A 19,281-nucleotide genomic window follows, 5' to 3' on the forward strand; every position below is an offset into this window, starting at 1 on the left:
TTTGGCCCAGGGCGCGATCCTGGAGACCCGGGATCGAATCCCACGTCGGGCTGCCGGTGCATGGAGCCTGCTTCTCCCTCTGCCTATGTCTCTGCCTCTCTCTCTCTCTCTCTCTCTCTCTCTCTGTGACTATCATAAATAAATAAAAATTTTAAAAAAAATTAGAAAAGAGAGCCTGATGCATATAATTTTACAAGGAGGGAGACAGCAGACAAATGCAAGGTTTTCCATAATTATCTCTTAAGAAATCCATATTATCTTCATTTTAGGTATGAATTGGAGGCTGTGAGCATTTCCAAGATTTGCTCAAGCTCACAGAGCTAGTAAGAGGTGGAGGTCAAATTCCAGTCCAGGCCATCAGCTCCAATCCCTGTTCATTCCACCTCACCATGCTGCTCACATGCTGGGGCTCCACCTTGTGCTGTGTGTACTTTGCAGAGCACAAGTATGTGCAGGTTAACTACATAGCAAACTGTATGGTTCTCATTCCATAGTGTGACACATTCAGACTCAATCCCTTGGTTGTCTTCATAATGTCCCATGAAGATTTTACTCTCCCCACGGTTCCCCGCAGCCAATTCCCACAACACACAGGTATTTATCGATTCATATCTGGGCTAGGTAGATTCAGTCCAACTATTGCAGTCAAGATTCCAGGGGCCAAAGGAGGAGGGAAAGCAGGTGGGTTATACTCCTTAGGAAATGACATTTTGGTAAACTTGTACAGAAAATTAAAAACTTTTTGTAGAGTAAAATCCTTACATAAATTTAATGAATGTATGTGTCTAGCTTAATGAGATCTAAAGTGAAGTTTTAATATATACAATTAGGTTAGCTGATTTTCTTATTCCAAGTATGCAATGAAAAGTGTTTTTCATTCTTTGGAATAAATCAAAGAGGGTTAACTCCCGGATTTTGCTCTTCATTCTGCTAAGATGATACCTCCACTCCTAAGTAACAGCATTGTACAAAGCAAGTAAAATCCCCCTAGGATTCCACAAAGACGTTTTTGTGAAGAGATCTAATTTAGTAGATCTGTAGAAAGTAATGTAGTTTGATGAGGATGAGGGCAGTCTTCGGAGTCTCTCTGATGTGGGTTTATTTCCACTTTATTCCTTACTAGCTGTGTGATCTTGGGCAAGCTGCCACTTAAACTCCAAGCCTCAGTTACTTCATCTACAAAATAAGGGTAAAATATATACTCCACAGGGGGGTTGTTAAGATTAAATAAGATAGAATCCCAGTTCTAGCCATATCATGGACTGTTTAAAAAACTCACAATACAAAATACCTAGAAACCCTGGATAAAATAAGAACACATATGTTAAAATGTGAAGTGTGAAAAAGACTAGAATGTTAAACTGAGAGTGGAGGTTGGCCATCCAGGGGAGTACTGTATCACATTACCAAGAAGCCCCCATATACCCTGTGCAGAAGATGAGAGACAGAAGTGAGGCAGTGAAAAGTGGGATGTGGAGTCGAGAACTCTAGGCTGGTACCCTTGAATGCTTAGGACTGAATCAAATAATAGACTAGATAAAATCTACCTTAAAGCAAGGAGAGGAAACAAAGGAAATGCCTTGCATCTGCCTGGGCTCTTCACATGAATCTTTTCCTCACATCATTCAAGTGTCTCCTCAAACATCACTTCCTCTTCGTTCTCCAGTCTTCTTTCTTTACAGCATTTATCACTGCCTGTTATTCTGTTCTCTGTGAGCAAAGGGACTCTTTCTTTCCTGGGACTAAAGTCCTGCACCAGGAACATAGTGGGCTCATAATAAAAATTTATTGGATGAATCAATGAACATTTAGGTTATGAAGCTAAATCTGGTATTCATATCTAGTTACTAAATAAATATGGTAGAAATTGCTTTAAGACAATAATTTTAATACCTAATAATAAAATGTAGTGGGAAGAATACAAACATTTTCACCTAAGACCATTAAGTTCAATATCTACCCTAAGATAGGAAAGGCAATAAGTTTTAACAAAATGAGCTTTAAAACCCCATAGATGTGGCAGAGGGATTGAAATTATCCCCCTGTTATTTCTATGACTAATAACTGATGATTCACATTATAAAAGGTCTAAAGGGTACATGAGAGGTAGAAGGTCAAGAAAATTCCCATTTGCACAGTCACAGAGATCAAGCTCTCCACTCATTTCCTTTTCAAAAGAACTGATGTTCTGGAGGAAACCAATCCAGTCCTGCAGGCAGTAGAGCCAACTGACTCCACAAAAGAAACATGTGACAAAAACATCTGCTTTGATCTGGCACATATTTTATTTATTTTCTAATTTTAAAATATTTGCCTCATTTCTTCAAAATACTTGAAGAGGAATTGGTGCATGTTCTCATCTCAGCTGCATAGAGATATCCACCCACCTCTGTTTCACCCATTGATTCCTGTAAAGGGAGTGGGTGGTTTCTTGGCAAAGTCTGCTCTTGCCAATCCAATTACTTACCCCCCAACCCCTATCCCCACTCCTATCCCCCCCCTCGCCACACACACACCAATGCCTGTGCCCACACACACCTGTTCTCTTTCATCTGGAAGTTACTATGTTGGGGTTGTTACATTTTGAGAGACCTGGATGCCCATGGGCTGACTCCCATGTGGTGAGGTAGAGCAAGGTACTTAGTGCAATGGTTCTCAGAGCCTCTTGGTTGTCCAGAGCAACAACATCATCATCATCACTTGGAACTTATCAGAAATGCAGAACTTTGGGCCACATCCCAGACCTCCTGAACCAGAAACTCTGGGGGCAGGTCCAACCATCTGAGTTATAATACGCCTCAAGGTGATTCTGATTCTCACTTAAGTTTGAGAGTTACTAGACTAGAAGAACCAGCCTTGAGCAGTGGCCACTTTCAGAATGAAGGGATTTCATGTTCTTTTAAAGCAGATCCCCAGCCACATGATGTGTATGAAGTGTACCCTCCCTGCTGTACTAGAGCTGGACACCTCTAATTGACTCCAAACCCAGAGAAAAAGCCAACACCTTTCTAAAGAGTTGCCAGGCCACTACTATCAACTGATTAGAGTGAGCTAATGGTGTGATACTTATTTGCCACCCAACAAAGATTCTAACCTTGACCAAACTTTAGACAGGCTCCTTTGAGCCTCCCTCCACTCCACCCCCACCCCCACCACCACCTTTTTTAAACTATGCCTCATCCTTGGGCTCTGTGCTTGGCCTGCCAAACCTAGTTTTAGCAAGAATCTTGCAAAGTTAGTTTAGGGAGAGTACCTCCATTTTTTGATATCTGATCAAGTTCCTCATCTTGATGTTGTTGGCCTGCCTTTAGCAGGAATTCTGTTAGACCAGGTTAGCAAGAATCCCCTTACTCTTGATGTTCCCTCTTAATAATTTTCTACCTACTGTCGCCTCTCACTCTGCTAGTTGCCTATAAATTCCCAGCTGTTTTTGCTGCGTTTGGAGTTGAGCTCAGTTTTATTGTAGCATCTTTCCCGTGTTGTAATAATACTGAATAAAATCTGTCTTTACCACCTTTCACTAGTGTCCAGATCTGTGTCTCTGTGATACACCTTAGCCAGTGGTGAATAAAAACTCATTCTTAGGAGACATATGTTTTCCATTATCTGATACTGTAGGCCAGGCTAGAAAATGAACTTTAGGGATCCCTGGGTGGCTCAGTGGTTTAGCGCCTGCCTTCAGCCCAGGGCCTGATCCTGGAGACCCAGGATCGAGTCCCACATTGGGCTCCCTATATGGAGCCTGCTTCTCCCTCTACCTGTGTCTCTGCCTCTCTCTCTCTCTCTCTCTCAGTCTCTCTGTCTCTCATGAATAAAACAATAAAATCTTAAAAAAAAAAAAAAGAAAATGAACTTTAAACAGTGTGAGGACAGAAACTGAATCCTATGAAGTAAATACTTTTATTATACTTAGGAAAGTTACCAATGGCCTGCTAATTTCTAAACGCAATGGCTCTCGTTCATTTTAGGCAGTATCTGGTTTACACCACCATCATCAAATGCCTGAATTTTATTTCCCCAGTAATTTCCATAATGATTCTTTCTGAGCAGCAAATCCTACTTTGAAATATATTCATGTGACCTACTTATTTCTCAGAGACTCTGATTACTAGTATAGCATAGCCTGCATAAAAGAAAAACAACTAGAGCTCCTGAAACGATAAAAACTTAATTTGGACAATATAAGAGGAAGAAAGGGTGGAAAAGTCTCTATAAGGATCCCAAAGAAAGATCATCAGCTCAAAGGCAAATGGCATTTGACTTTCTGGAGAAGAAGCTGTAGTGTACTGGATGATAATTCAATTTCTGTATTTCACATCCTCTGATTTTCCCCTTATAATAGTTACATACATTTTAAAGAACAAAAAGGAAAGCAATTTCCTCCTTTCTAAATCAAAGATAAATGCCAATGTGTTTTAGAATTCATTTCAAAGCAAGGAGTGGATTTTGCCAATAGGTACTTCTGGATTTGCATCAGGTATTTCATTAGAATTTATTTTTAAATAAAGTGAAATCACAATGCTTTGTTTTCTGAAGGTTAGGGAAGAATTAACACCATTATCTGGCAAGCTCTCTAGAAAGTGTTTCTGATAGATTTGTTTCAAGCTGATAGTCTGAGAATAGCCCAGAACTAGGGAAAAGAGCTACACTTCTGATATGCCACAGTAGATGTTTCTGGTTAAGGGTGAGCTAGTCAAGTATAGAAAGAACCTGCTGAGGAGTGTGCTGGTGGTTCAGTAGCCAAAACCATTTGCTGATTGGAGGAGGTGATTGTTTTAGGCCTGCCTGGCTGTGTGTCCACAGACATAAATGCAGGATGCTTTCCTCAACCCACACACTTGCAGAGTGACTGGCTAACCCTGTGGTCTGCCTTCATCATCCAAGCTACCATGGTGGCCCCTGATGGCACTTAACATTGTAACACCTTCACTGGGCACAGTGCTTGGCACACAATAGATGGGCATCCCTTGATTAGTAACTCAACTTTCAGGCCTGACCTTAAGTTGCTCCAAGCTCCAGATGTCTCCAAATTCTGCCCTGGAAATATTTCTATTCCACGTCTCATTTCTTCTGCCCAGAAGCAGGGAGTGATAAATTGATTCTAGCTAGCTAATTCTAGCTGGCTAATTTGTTACTCTCTTTAGCTACCAAAAGGTGTTCATGGAGTTCAAGCCTCCAAGCACATTTGCAGGTCAGTGGGAGTCTAGAGGGCCTGTTTATAAGTCACCCCAGAAGCAGTGTTCTTGGGGAACAACGGTGACAGGAAGTTCTCCTTGGAAGAGAGGAGCCAGCTACTCTTGATACAAATGCAAAATGCTGCCCAGAGGGAAAAAATGTTTACAGTAGACCAGCTTCTAAAATAACAGCCATTTGAGCATACTATCTTGGTGTGTCCACAGTAAAGTATGAAGAGAACTCATTGAAAGGTCCTCTGCTTTGCAGCCTCTGTTCTTTATAAAACAGACACCTTTTAACGCTGCATGTCAATACTTTGTGGGTTCAGGATCCAGAGTAGCTGGTAGGGGGAGGCAACCCAGTGATTCTGTAAAAATATAAGGAAATGCACTAAACATAAAATTATTCTGGAGTGCCTAATGTGGGATTTTGGATAAACTAGGGCAGAATGCTATCCCATTTCTTGTGTGTGTCTATGTGTAATTAAACATCAATAAGCTGTCCTAGCAAAAGGAATCAAGAGTGTAAGATGTGGGGCAAGTCCTATTTGTGTTGCAACTAAAAGGTACATCACAGTGATTTCATTAAATGACATGCTAAGGGCAGAGTAGCATACCCAGAAATGCAGCTTCCTGCTCCCTTGAAGAGCAGAGTTTTTTCTTAAAATCTTTTTTTTATTGATTATATTCCCTGTGCTGTACTTTTCATCCTCATGACTGTGTTAGTTTATTTTATTATTACTCATTTATCTTATAACTGAAGGCTTGTACCTCTTAATCCCCTCCACCTATTTCTCCTGTCCCCCCCAAACCCCTCTCCTCTGGCAACCCCCTGTTTGTTCTCTGTATTTATGAGTCTGTTTCTATTTTGTTTCTTCATTTGTTTTTTGGACTCTATATATTAATGAAATCATACAGGATTTATCTTTCTCTGACTTATTTCATTCCGCATAATACCCTTCAGGTTCATCCATGTTGTTATGTATGGCAAGATTTCATTCTTTTTATGACTAAGTAATATTCCATTGTATATAAACCACCTCTTCATTATCCATTCATCTATTGATGGGCACTTGGGTTGCTTCCATATCTTGGTTACTGTAAAGAATGCTGCAGTAAACAAAGGGGTGCATGTATCTCTGAATTAGTGGAAGAGAAGAGCTTCTTGATAATGGTATAGATGATACAAAGAGGCATATTCATTACCTTTTTAGTCAAGAAGTATTGATACAGATTCACTCAAATGAATTAACATTTTTATCTGGCTCATCTGACGGTAACAAAGTCAATGTAAACTTAACTGAAATTCACTAGTAAAAACAGGCTACCACCCATTTTCCTACTAATAAGCAATGAGAATTCTCACACTGTCCCTTTTTAAAATTTAAATTCAATTAGCCAGGGGCACCTGGGTGGCTCAGTCTGTTAAGCTTCTTCCTTCCGGTTGAGTCATGATCTCAGGGTCCTGGGATTGAGTAGCATTGGGCTTCCTGCTCAGTGGGGAGCCTCCTTCTCTCTCTCCTTCTGCTGCTCCCCCTGCCTGTGCTCCCTCTTTGTCAAATAAATAAATAAAATCTTAATAAAAATAAATTCAATTATCCAACATATAGTACATCATTAGTTTCAGATGTAGTGCTCAAATAATCTATCAGTTGTGTATAATACCCAGTGCTCATCATATCATGTGCTCTCCTTAATGCCCATCACAGTTACCCCATCCAGCAACCCTCAGTTTGTTTCCTATAACTAAGAGTCTTTCGTGGATTTTCTCCCTTTCCGATGACTTCCCACTCAGTTTTCCCTCCCTTCCCCTGTTATCCTCTGTGCTGTATCTTATTTTCCGCATATCACTTGGCATCAGGGAAATACAAATCAAAACCACAATGTGATACCACATTTTTCCTTATTTAACAAAAATATGTATTTGAACTTGATTTGCCATTCTAAGTGGCATTGTTGGGCTAGCAAATGCAAGTCACAGCAAAAAAAGAACTTAACAGAAAAAAAGGAAAGAGGTGAGATAATGTGATTTATCAAGATATTCTTCTATTTTCCTTTTTTCCCTGGAAAAACTTTAAAAAGCACTGCACAGGGAACAGATTTAAGTAATAACCTTACTAGAGATCATTGTGAATATAAATTTCTCATAAGACAATAGAGATGTGTGGTGTCTTATGTCTCTATCAGGAAAGAGCAATCATTAGCAAATATACATGTCCTATGTATATTGTGAATTTAAGATTATATATTAGTTAGTATGGGAAAGACCATATAACTTTTGCAGGAAAATAAACACTTAGCTCAAGTAAAAAATTAAAAAAAGGAAAAAAGAAATTAAAATTTTAAGGTTGAAAAATTAGAAAACTGAAAATAATAAAATACATAGAACCAAAAGCTTATCTTGTTTTATCATTTAAATTAAATTTCTAGCAACCTTATTAAAAAATAGCAAAACACAAAGCAAACAGAATTCGAGATGAGTATGAGAACATAGCCAACCAAGAGACGACAAAAAATTAATAAGCAAACATTCTGTGGCTAAATTATCCATGCCCTGGGCAAGACTGTAGGCTCATGCTAAAGAAGGAATAAAAACATAAGCTGATCTGTTACACCAGTGGTCTGGCAGCCTGACATAAGCCATGCTACGGCTCTCTCCAAGGAGCAGAATCCTGAATATGGCAAATAAACAAAAGCACTTTATGTGTCCATTCTCCTCTGCAAGAACAGAAGCTGAAAAGTAGTTATTAACAGCCTCTGATATTTTACATGTTATAAAACACTTTTGAGTGAGCCATTTTATATTTTTTTTAAAGGAGGTAAATATTATCATAATCCCATTTTACTGTCATAGAAATGCAGGATTAGAGACAGGATGTAAACTCCTCAAGGACACTTGCCTGGTAAATGGTGAATATAGGACTTGAGTCAATGTCTATGCTGTTTGCTCTTTCAGATATACTGCATTCCTCCTGGATTTACTTCATTGTTACATGGAGAACATTTTAAAAATCTCAATCACAAGGATTTTTTCATTAAAGAGCAAAGAATGAGAATAGCCAAAACTCAGGCACATTATTTGCACCTGGAGGAAGAGAAAGTTATTTCCAGAAACTCAATATGGGTTGGCTGCAGCACACTCTAAAATGGGTAGTTCCTCAAACAAACAAACAAACAAACAAACAAAAAAAACAATCAGGCTGATTGATAAGAAGTGGTGAGGAAATCTTTAAGGAAATTCTTAAAGAACCCTAGCAAAGATTTGATGCAGTGTCAGCATTTAAAATTCTTAGGGGACAGTGGAGAGCTTAAGAAACTAGTAAGTATTTATTGTGGTGATCACAAGACCCATAAATTGCCAATGTTTTTAAACCACCCATTGGTCTTGAAAGGTAAAACAACAGCTTTTTGATGGTGTTAAGCCTCATGAGCAAAGGAGAGCCTTATCACCCATGGCCTTGGGAAAACAATTAGCCAAGGGGAAGAACAGTGTTACATTTCCACTGCAGCTGTGAGCAAAACATTAAAGGATATATCACTGACAAACTAGTGTGAAACAAGAAAGCCTTCAAAGACTAGAGCAAAAAAAGTACAGATTTGGGAATGCTGCCAGGGCTGGGGACTAGAGAAGCATCAATTACCAGTGGTCATGGCCAGCCAGTCCATTGAAGCCAAAGGGGAAGGCGATGACTTTTTTTTTTTTTTTTTTTTTTTGATGGGGGAAAGAATTGTTGTAGAAACCAATGTAAGTGCACTACAGGATTGAGAGGTTTCTGGAATGTGTATTCAAAGTTCATTTAATATAAGGACATGAGACAAAGCAAATGAGCAAAAGGCCAATTATTATGATACCGTGGAGGGGGGGCGTGCAGGGAACTTATGTTTGAATTGAGCTTTTTCTTTGATAGAATTTTCAGGATGTTATGCAAGAGATAAAAATTGTACTGGCTGTCCAAAACGTTTCTCAATATAGCTCCAAGTGCTGAGCAAGTGGCAGAGTTCAATTGATTCAAGCCATTAAGAAAGTAAATAGCTCTAAACTTCACAGGCCAGGGGGAAACTTTTATTTCATGTCAATGAAGATAAGGAGAATAATGAACATGATGGAAGCTATAGCCAAGATTGAGCAGTGAGCAGAATTGTTGACAGGACAGGAGTGAGGGCAAACGTCGCTGTTCCCAAAAGAGGATGCAACCAAAGTACTTTCCACTTCTAATTTGGTACCTCAAAGTGGTAAATGTGTTAGCTACCATTCACTCACTTCCTTTCAATGGCTAATGTGTCTGGATAAGTTACCTCAATTGTCAAAAGCAAAATCTTGTTTCTTTGGGAAGTGGCAAGCAAGCTTTATAAGCATGCTTTCTCCTTAAGTTAGCCTCTCAGTTTTTCCTGGATTCTGCTGATCCACTTCCTTCTTCACATGTCATCTGCATGTTTGATACATTTCCACTTGGGTAAAACAGCTAAATCATTTTCCAAACTAGCTTCTATTACGGAGGACACATCAAGAAGTTCCTGCTATAAAGGACATGCCCCCCCCCCCCCATTGGATGTTTAATTCTCCTAATGGATTCAGTTTCTCCACATTTGTTTTTTTAATTTAGGCAGATTTTTTTTCCAAAACCATGAGAAAAATAATGCCAAAAGCAAATATACTGGTTAATAATCTGAGTGGTTTAATTAACATTTTCTGTAGCTCATAAACAATAAAAATTGATTCAAGTAGAAAATCTTGATAGACCCATAACTGTGAAGGAGTTTGAGAATGTTATCACAGAAAGCACAATCGAGGGTACTGGGCTCAGAGGTTTTCATGATAGTTCCTTCCAAAGTACAGGTGATTCCCTCTAAATTATAACTTGATATCAGAAAAAAAAAAAAAAACAGATGACTTTATAAAGTAGGATAATCTCTATTTCAGTATAAATAAAGTTATAGGCCAATCTCATTTATTAAAATGCATTAAGAGAATTCCAAATAAATCACTAGAATATAGTTAGAGAATATATTAAAATAATAATCTACCATAATCAAGAAGATCTTATCTAGGAAGAAAAGAATAGATAAATATTAGGCAAGCTAATAAAATAAAACATTACTTTGATAGATTAAATATGAAGAAAAAAATGAACCATCTCAATAGATATTTAAAAGGCATTTAATATAATTGTTACCATAACTGGCTGAAAGAAATTCTTCTAAATTTAATTTTGAAAGTGTGTGAGCTGTCTATTGCTGCAAATCAAATTACCCACAAATTATCAGCTTAAAATTCAGAAGTCACAAGACATCATTGTCATAATATCCTTCTTAGTTACGTAGGTCAGCCTTCTTCAAAATGGAAGGAGACTACGCAGAAGTGTGAGTCCCAGACCCAGGCAATTTCCTATAAGATAACATAAAAAAATATCTACTTTAAACCATAGGCAACATCAAAGTTAAAATGAAAATGCTAGAAGAAGTTCCAATAAAACTCAGAATAAAACCAAAGTGCTAACTAGAGTTTTATTATCCAACATGTCCCAGAGATTTTAGGTAATGTAAGATGTATAACAGAAATAAGAGGTAAATTTGTTGAAAGAGATATTTTTCAATTATTCTCAAATCATATGGTTATACAAAGAGAAAACTCATTTATGCTAACAATAACTAATTAGAAAATGACTTTTACCATAGCACTAAAAATCACCAAGCATCTAGAAATCTCCTAAACAATAAGAAAACTACACTTTGAGCAACTAAAACCTGGAGAATTGTACCATGTTCTCTGATTGGCAGATGTAATAATGAAAACCTTCATTGCTTCCAAAATAATTTATTAGTCTATCGTGGGAAGCATCCTAACAAGGCTTTTCAACATTGTTGATCATTTTAAGTAATACTAGGTTAACAAATAGATAAATAGCCAAGTACATGTGTGCATGTGTATGTGTGTATTTATTAACTTTATACATTTTTTTGTTTCAAGTTTTTATTTAAATTCTAGTTAGTTACTATTGGTTTCAGGAGTAGAATTTAATGATTCATCACTTACATATAGCACCTAGTGCTTATTACATATGACCTCTTTAATCTCCAACACCCACTTAGCCCATCACCCACCCACCTCCTCTCCAGTAACCCTCAGTTTGTTCACTATAGTTGAGTCTCTTATGATTTGCCTCCCTCTCTTTTTTTCTCCCTTCCCTTATGTTCACTTGTTTTCTTTCTTAAATTCCACATATGAGTGAAATCATATGATATTTGTCTTTTCTCTGACTGACTTGTTTCTCTTAGCATAATACACTCTAGCTCCATCCATGTCATTGCAAATGGCAAGATTTCATTCTTTTTGATGGTTGGGTAATATTCTATTGTGTATGTATATTCCACACCCATTAGGTCAATGGACATTTGGGCTTAGCCAAGTATATATTGAAAAGGAAGAGGAAGGTTAAGGAAGTTATCCTGTCAATATTAAAATACACCTTAGAAATATGATTGCCAAGCTTGATACTAATTCAAAATAAAGATATAAATCAATGTCACAAAATAAGTAGTCCAGGAATAGTCTAACACATATGAATTTAAAATAATCAATAATTTAAATTTCCAGTGTAACTTAACATAATTAAGAATTCAAAATAATATCACAAAGTGGTGAAACAAAACCTTGTTAAAAATATGATACTGTAGTCTTCCCTTATCCATGGTTTTGCTTTCCATAGTTTGAGTTACTTGTGGTCAATTGTAATCTAGATGCAGATAATCCTCTTCCTGACATCTCCTCAGAGGTCAGTAGCAGGCGTACCTGGGTGGCTCAATTAGTTAAGCCACTGGCTCTTGATTTCAGCTCAGGTAATGATCTCAGGGTCTTGAGATGGAGACCTGTGCAGTGGGTGCCATACTCAGCAGGGAGTCTGCTTAAGAATTCTTTCTCTCTCCCTTTGCCCCTCCACCCAGTGCATGTGCTTTCTCTCTTAAAAAAGAAAAAAAGTCATAGGAATCTAATGCTATGTCACAATGCCCCCATCATTCACCTCACCTCTTCCCATCACATAGGCATTTTATCATCTTGTATCTTCCCAAGAAGAAGGGTGAGTACAGTACAGTTGGATATTTGAGAGAGAGAGAGAGATCATATTCACATAACTATTATGATAGTATATTACAATTACACTATTTTATTATTTGTTGTTGTTAATCTCTTACTGTGCCTCATTTATATATTAAATTTTATCATAAGTATGTATATATAGGAAAAGACATAGTATATTTAGAGTTTGATCCTCTCCACTTTTTCAGGCATCTACTGGGGTGTTAGAATGTACCTCTTATGGATAAGGAGGGCCTGCGTTACTGGATTAATTGGTTAGAGATGTGAACAATTGAGCTAAAATGGGGAACACTGAGGACTGGGAATGAAATAGGCCCAATCTGAGACTTTGATAAGGCCAAACTTCAAAAGATACAACATTCCCCACTTTCACATCTTTCCAAATTCTGACCCACTCTTTCAAATAAATAGATAGTGAGTATGCCTGGTGTCAGGTTTTCTCCACTATTTTTAAAATCTCTCCTTTAAAGCAACTTTAATTTTGATAAAATTTTCAGGAAAATCCTTTTCCTTTTGGATGGGGCCTGATCCCAGGAAATGAGACAAGTTGTTTTAATCTCATCAGCATCACTTATAAAAGTTCAGAAATCTAGTTCAGGCTTTCAAACTTTTGCAAAGTTTGAATTCACTCACTCATCACATTAAAACTTTTCCTTGTTTTATCTCTGCCTCATCCCACCAAAGTGGTTTAACAAGAGAAAAGGGTGGGGGCTGGGAATAGGCAAAATTTCAGGCTTATTTTGATCGATTTTTTTTTCCACTTTGAAGCATCTATTGCCAAAGACTTGGAAAATGTGTGTGTGTCTGTGTGTGTGCGTGTGTGTACATAGCATCTAAGCATAAGAAAATGGTACATTTTAATGATCTTGAAAGTAAGATGAATCATGAGGAATGAGTTCCTGCCTAGGGCTTTCCCTTCCTTTATAGAAACCTCTCACCCTTGTCAAAGCAAAAGATTATAGTAGTGGATTGGAAAATAAATGCCTTTTAAATGTGAACCCCAAACAGAAATATCCAGTAACAAGTTTATGGATTGATCTGATTTGAATAGATTATTCTGGTTTGTGGCTTGGGAATGCTGAGTGAAATTCACTGTGATTCCAAATGCCTGAGCAGCATATCCAACTCCTATTTTTAACCCAGGCCCAGATCTTGGCTCCCCTTTCATTCTTTCTGCCTTCATTTTACATCAGAATCACCTAGGGATTTTCTCAAAAATGCAGAAGACTGGGCCCCCAATATGATGGGCTAACAGGCTCCCCCAAGAGATTTCTAATGTGAATCAAGGTTGAAAATCTCTAAGTCATTGTCTATTGGAACTTCCCTAGAATTTTTTTTCATAATTAATATGCCACCAATATCTCTGATTTTAAAATAGTAAAATTAAGTATAAATTTGTAAAATATTTTTCTTTTACATATGTTGTTGGAATTTACCTCTCCTGCATAATATTCTGTTATATAAACATGCTCATATTCATGAAATTGTTTTTGGTGAGTTATTCTCCCCAGCATCCACACTTACTTAATGTAAAGCTCAATATCAAATGGCTGGTACTTATATACAATTTATTATGTGTGCCTCACTGTCTAGATATTGTATATATCTTGTTCAATCCTCACAATATCTTATGAGTTAAGTAATATTATCACCCCCCACTTTTCAAATGAGAAACTCAGGCTATAGGGAAATTAAGTAAGTTACCCAAGGTCATGCAGCAGCATAAGTTTTCCAGCTCTTAATCTGCTGTGTTTTTCTGCCTCTCCAGCTTCATATTTTATGTCTTTCTTTAAATTTTTTCAAAGCATAAAATGTAGCATAATTTTTTTTCAAAGCATAAGATATCTTCACTAATGAAAATATAAAGAAAGTACATCTCATCTTCTTGGCTTGTAAAACAAACTGTAACATGGCTTGTTCTGGTATGTAGGCAAACAAGATTAAAATCACACAGGTAGAGAAAGAAGCTAGTCGTGAATCACTTGGGCCTTTGGCACAGATTAAAAGTCCCTCAAAGCTTCTAAAAATCTTACACCATAACCAGAGATAACTTTAGTGTTGAAAGTTTACCCAGCAAACAATTTTATGTGGCATTGTCTCAACCTTTGAGTTTTTTAAGTATCAAATTATTCTAATCCCTTATTGCAGTACTTTCCTCCTATGCAGAGAGAAAAAGAAAAGAAACAAAGATCCAAAGCCAAATAGACATAAAAACCTGCATTGACCCCTTCACTCCTTAAGCATTTATTCAGCCCTAACTAAGAGTGTCATGATATGTATTTCCAGGAACACAAACATGCAGGAAACATCCCTGATAGTGATATTCTGAAATCCTAATTGATCTGAACAATGATTCAAAGTCTGCAGAAGCACTGTTTCAGGTGTCTTCCACAAAACCATGGGATAGGGAACTTATCACACTGATTGATGGCAACTCTCTGAGCTACTTGGTTTTATAGACAGTAAGACAGAGGAGAACACCCTCCCAGTGAGGCTCATGAGAAAGATGGTGCTGGAACCGAAGTTGGAGAAAATGAAAAGTCATCAAATTTCTTCTAGGTAAAACCTAAAACTATTCCCATTAACTTTTAATTAAAGTGATGCCTAGGAAGAAACAATTCTCTCTCTACTCTTCATTAGAAGTGAGACAGAAACTCTTCTGGTAGGTAGTGATGAATGCTTATACTTAACTATGGTAGTGCAGTTGTACTTATTAAATTATCTTTTTTCCAACAACCATCCCTGTTGCACACCCTGTTGCTTTAGGTAAATCATCAATGCTAGCCAAATTACAGATTTGACAGCTGAAGAGAAAAACTGGCATCCTGAGACTTAGCCTTGCCAAACTTAAAACAGAAGTCTATAGCGAATATCTCCATGATATTTTTCTTTCATTCATTTATTTGTTAAATATTTGTTCTATGAGACTGTGGTGCACTGGATACATTTTAAAATTTTCCTTTGCCTTACATTATTTGCATTTTTATTTTTTTAATTTTTTTATTTTTATTTTTTTTTTAATTTTTATTTATTTATGATAGTCACAGAGAGAGAGAGAGAGAAAGAGGCAGAGACACAGGCAGAGGGAGAAGCAGGCTCCATGCACTGGGAGCCCGATGTGGGATTCGATCCCGGGTCTCCAGGATCGCGCCCTGGGCCAAAGGCAGGCGCCAAACCGCTGCGCCACCCAGGGATCCCATTATTTGCATTTTTAAAACAATTTTATATAAATATAAGTAAATCCTATTTTTCCTATAAATGAGAATCTGATGTGTTTCCCAGTCCTACTTTAATTAAGGACTAAAGCTATAACTTAGATTATTAGATCATGAAATGAGAAATAACCTTTTAGCAACTTAGTGTATATAGAATAATGAGTGAATGTTTTATGCTTTTTTTAAGTGACCCCAGAAACCCACTTAAATCAACATGGAAAATGCTTTCCTGAATCTTTTATTAATGTTGCACTTATCTCTGGAGACAAAGATACTAGTGATTAATGAAACAGACAGCAAAGTTCTACTTTTTTAAAGTTCTGGCATCTTAGCATTTTCAAATGCTGAAATTAATCTGAGGATTAATGATGAAGAAGGTTTGTGAGGCAGTTTGAGCTTGCACATTTTGTGGGATAGAATTAAAGAGAGGAACTAATCTCCAAAATGGGAGAAAGGAGTCAAAGACAGAGAGATCATAAATTCACTGAGGCCTGTGTACTTGGTTTGCAGAATGGTCTGACATCTGGGATTTCCTTGCCTTTGGCCTGGATTTATTAGTTTATTGCAGTTTCACAGTTGGAGTGTAAATTATGTCACAATCACTTAGACAATACCAGTTATACATTTTGTATTCATTTATCAAGCTTCCCATAACACTGCAAACCTATCACAGCTGTCACCAGCCTGACCACCAACAAGAGCCTGCTTGCATCAAGACACCTGACATCACATATTCTCATCATCTCGTATGCTCTGTGACCATAGAAACCACAAAGACAAAATAACAATAAATTTTAATCTTCACTTCTCCTATAGGGGGTATGTAATGCATGAGCCCTCTAGGAAATGGGTTGGTTCTCTCAAGCTTATAAGAATGCATGAGCCCGAGGAAGACATAGACATGGCCAACACGTACATGAGAAAATGCTCTGCATCCCTTGCCATCAGGGAAATACAAATCAAAACCACAATGAGATACCACCTCACACCAGTGAGAATGGGGAAAATTAACAAGGCAGGAAACCACAAATGTTGGAGAGGATGTGGAGAAAGGAGGACCCTCTTGCACTGTTGGTGGGAATGTGACCTGGTGCAGCCACTCTGGAAAACTGTGTGGAGGTTCCTCAAAGGGTTAAAAATAGACCTGCCCTACGACCCAGCAATTGCACTGTTGGGGATTTACCCCAAAGATACAGATGCAGTGAAACGCCGAGACACCTGCACCTCGATGCAATGTCCACAATAGCCAAACTGTGAAAGGAGCCTCGGTGTCCAACGAAAGATGAATGGATAAAGAAGATGTGGTTTATGTATACAATGGAATATTACTCAACTACTAGAAATGACAAATACCCACTATTTGCTTCAACGTGGATGGAACTGGAAGGTGTTATGCTGAGTGAAGTAAGTCAATCGGAGAAGGACAAACAGTGTATGTTCTCATTCATTTGGGGAATATAATTAATAGTGAAAGGGAATATAAGGGAAGGGAGAAGAAATGTGTGGGAAATATCAGAAAGGGAGACAGAACATGAGAGATTCCTAACTCTGGGAAACGAACTAGGGGTGGTGGAAGGGGAGGAGGGTAGGGGGTGGGGGTGACTGGGTGACGGGCACTGGGGGGGCACTTGACGGGATGAGCACTGGGTGTTATTCTGTATGTTGGTAAATTGAACACCAATAAAAAATAAATTTATTATTAAAAAAAAAGAATGCAAAAAAAAGAGCCCAAAAGTTGCCAAAATGGGAAGTGAATTTTTAAAGGGGTTTCTGTTAAAAAGTTGGATGGAGAATTCTCTCAGACTGAAAATAGCTTAAACTGGAGCTGGATCTATTAAATGGTGTATTTTTATGTGGGGAAGGCTTTCAAAGGTATAATGCTAATTAGAGCTGGGCTGAAAATGTGGGAAAAAATCTCAAGATCCTTTGACTACACTGTGATCCCACAACCTTGTCTGGTCACACATTACTCATACTCAGTTAAGGCCACTATTTCCTTCCTGCCTCAGGTTTCTCATTTACATGGCCATCCTGTAGCCTCCTGTGGGGCAAATATTTCTAAAATGCCATTTATTGGGGCACCTGATGGGCTGAGTTAGAAGAGCCAGTGACTCTTGATCTTGAGATTGAGTCCAAGTCCCACATTGGGCATAGAATTCGCTTAAAATAAAATGACATTTATTAAATTTCTTCATGTGGCTCAGTAACATACATTGCCCCCAGCCTGGTCTTTTGAAGTTCTCCATTAACTTCCCTGCCCCCAAAACAACAGAAGCTCAGAACACTCCCCTTGGGGAAGAACCATCTGCTCAGGTCAATTCATTCATTTTGTAGTGAATATGGTACTCCTTTCCATACCAAATTCCTGCACCTGTTCTTGTGTGTGTGCTATTTCTTCAACCTAGAAAGCCACATCATCCCCCTAGTCCCCTCAGCCTCCCCAATTTGGGCCTAGCCCTCCCTCAGCCACAGCTCCTTCTCTCTGGATGCTTGTGTCTCAGCTGATCTTTTCTTTCTCTGAACTCCCATGACCTTTACAGCTCACGCCTGAGCACCCAGTCCTTTTAATGCTTCATGTTACTTAGTCATTTGTTGCCATCTATAGAGCAGAAACTGTCTCTGACACGTCTTTTGTGTTTCTCACACACAGGTGCAATGCTGAGAACAGAAAATGTACAATACCTGTCAACTAATGCCCACTATAAATATATCCTTTACTCAGTGAGCATTTTAGTTTTAAAAGTTTGTTCTATCAATAATTCGATAATTTCTAGTTAACTCTATATGTACTTGTCTCCGTAAAATTCTTTCTGCAGATTCAAGACAGCCTGAATTTGTAAAGATGGCACAGGTACCATCATATGAGGTCCCCAAATCCTTCTGCCTTCCAGAAAGAACCATCTTCCCTTCAGCATTTATATTCAGATAGCTTGGCAGTTGTCCCACAAATGATGGGAAACAGAGCATCACTACCAGTTTCCAGAGATTCTAAAGGAGATTACATTTCTCCAAGTCATACCTTATTTCATGTCACTGTAGAACTTTCCATTTCATTTGTGTTTCTCTCTTATGATTGATATTTGTTTCCTTCTTATATTAATATAAATAAGCATCATTTTTCATTCTTGATTCCTCCAAATACTCCTTATACAAAACAGTGTTCTGAGGAAATATTTCACTCCAAAATTTGTAGAGAGAAAACAGGAGAAGAATATTGCAAAGTGTAGGAGAAAATTTGCAGTTGAATCTTAGTCTGAGCTAGTTTTCAGCCATTGCCAACATTCTCACCATTCCTATCTCAGGATTTCTTGCTAGCTGACTCTGTTCTCAGTCCTCTGTCCACCCTCTGACTTGTTTTCCATTTCTTTCTTCCTTCTCAGACTACTTCTGGAACTTAAAAGAATCCCATACCACCTCTCTGTTTTGTTTTGTTTTCTTTTCTTTTTCCTAACCTCTAGAGACCACTTTCCTTTTCCACAGTGGATAAAGTCATCAAGGTGCTTAACACTGTTCTCTTATGAAAATGAATCCTGCCATCAGCATGAAAATCGTTTTATTTTAATATGTAAATAATACAATAATCATTCATAATTTTAATATTTTTTTTAATTTTTATTTATTTATGATAGTCACACAGAGAGAGAGAGAGGCAGAGACACAGGCAGAGGGAGAAGCAGGCTCCATGCCCCGGGAGCCCGACGTGGGATTCGATCCCGGGTCTCCAGGATCGCGCCCTGGGCCAAAGGCAGGCGCCAAACCGCTGCGCCACCCAGGGATCCCTCATTCATAATTTTAA

At 38.0% G+C, this 19,281-nt stretch overlaps 2 long non-coding RNA genes across 7 annotated transcripts in view; both read left to right on the forward strand.

Annotated features, from left to right (window-relative positions):
- The window catches only part of LOC144295735 (uncharacterized), a 240,340-nt gene that overhangs the window by 119,871 nt on the left and 101,188 nt on the right, over positions 1-19,281 (forward strand). The gene's annotated exons all lie outside the window — the stretch shown is intronic.
- Positions 12,207-18,207, forward strand: LOC144295738 (uncharacterized). The gene is made up of 3 exons (XR_013362830.1): positions 12,207-12,250; positions 15,673-16,889; positions 18,136-18,207. It is a non-coding gene; the product is annotated as an uncharacterized LOC144295738 (long non-coding RNA).

The sequence above is a fragment of the Canis aureus genome, chromosome 24 (genome assembly GCF_053574225.1).
Source record: "Canis aureus isolate CA01 chromosome 24, VMU_Caureus_v.1.0, whole genome shotgun sequence".
Classification (NCBI taxonomy): Eukaryota; Metazoa; Chordata; class Mammalia; order Carnivora; family Canidae; genus Canis; species Canis aureus.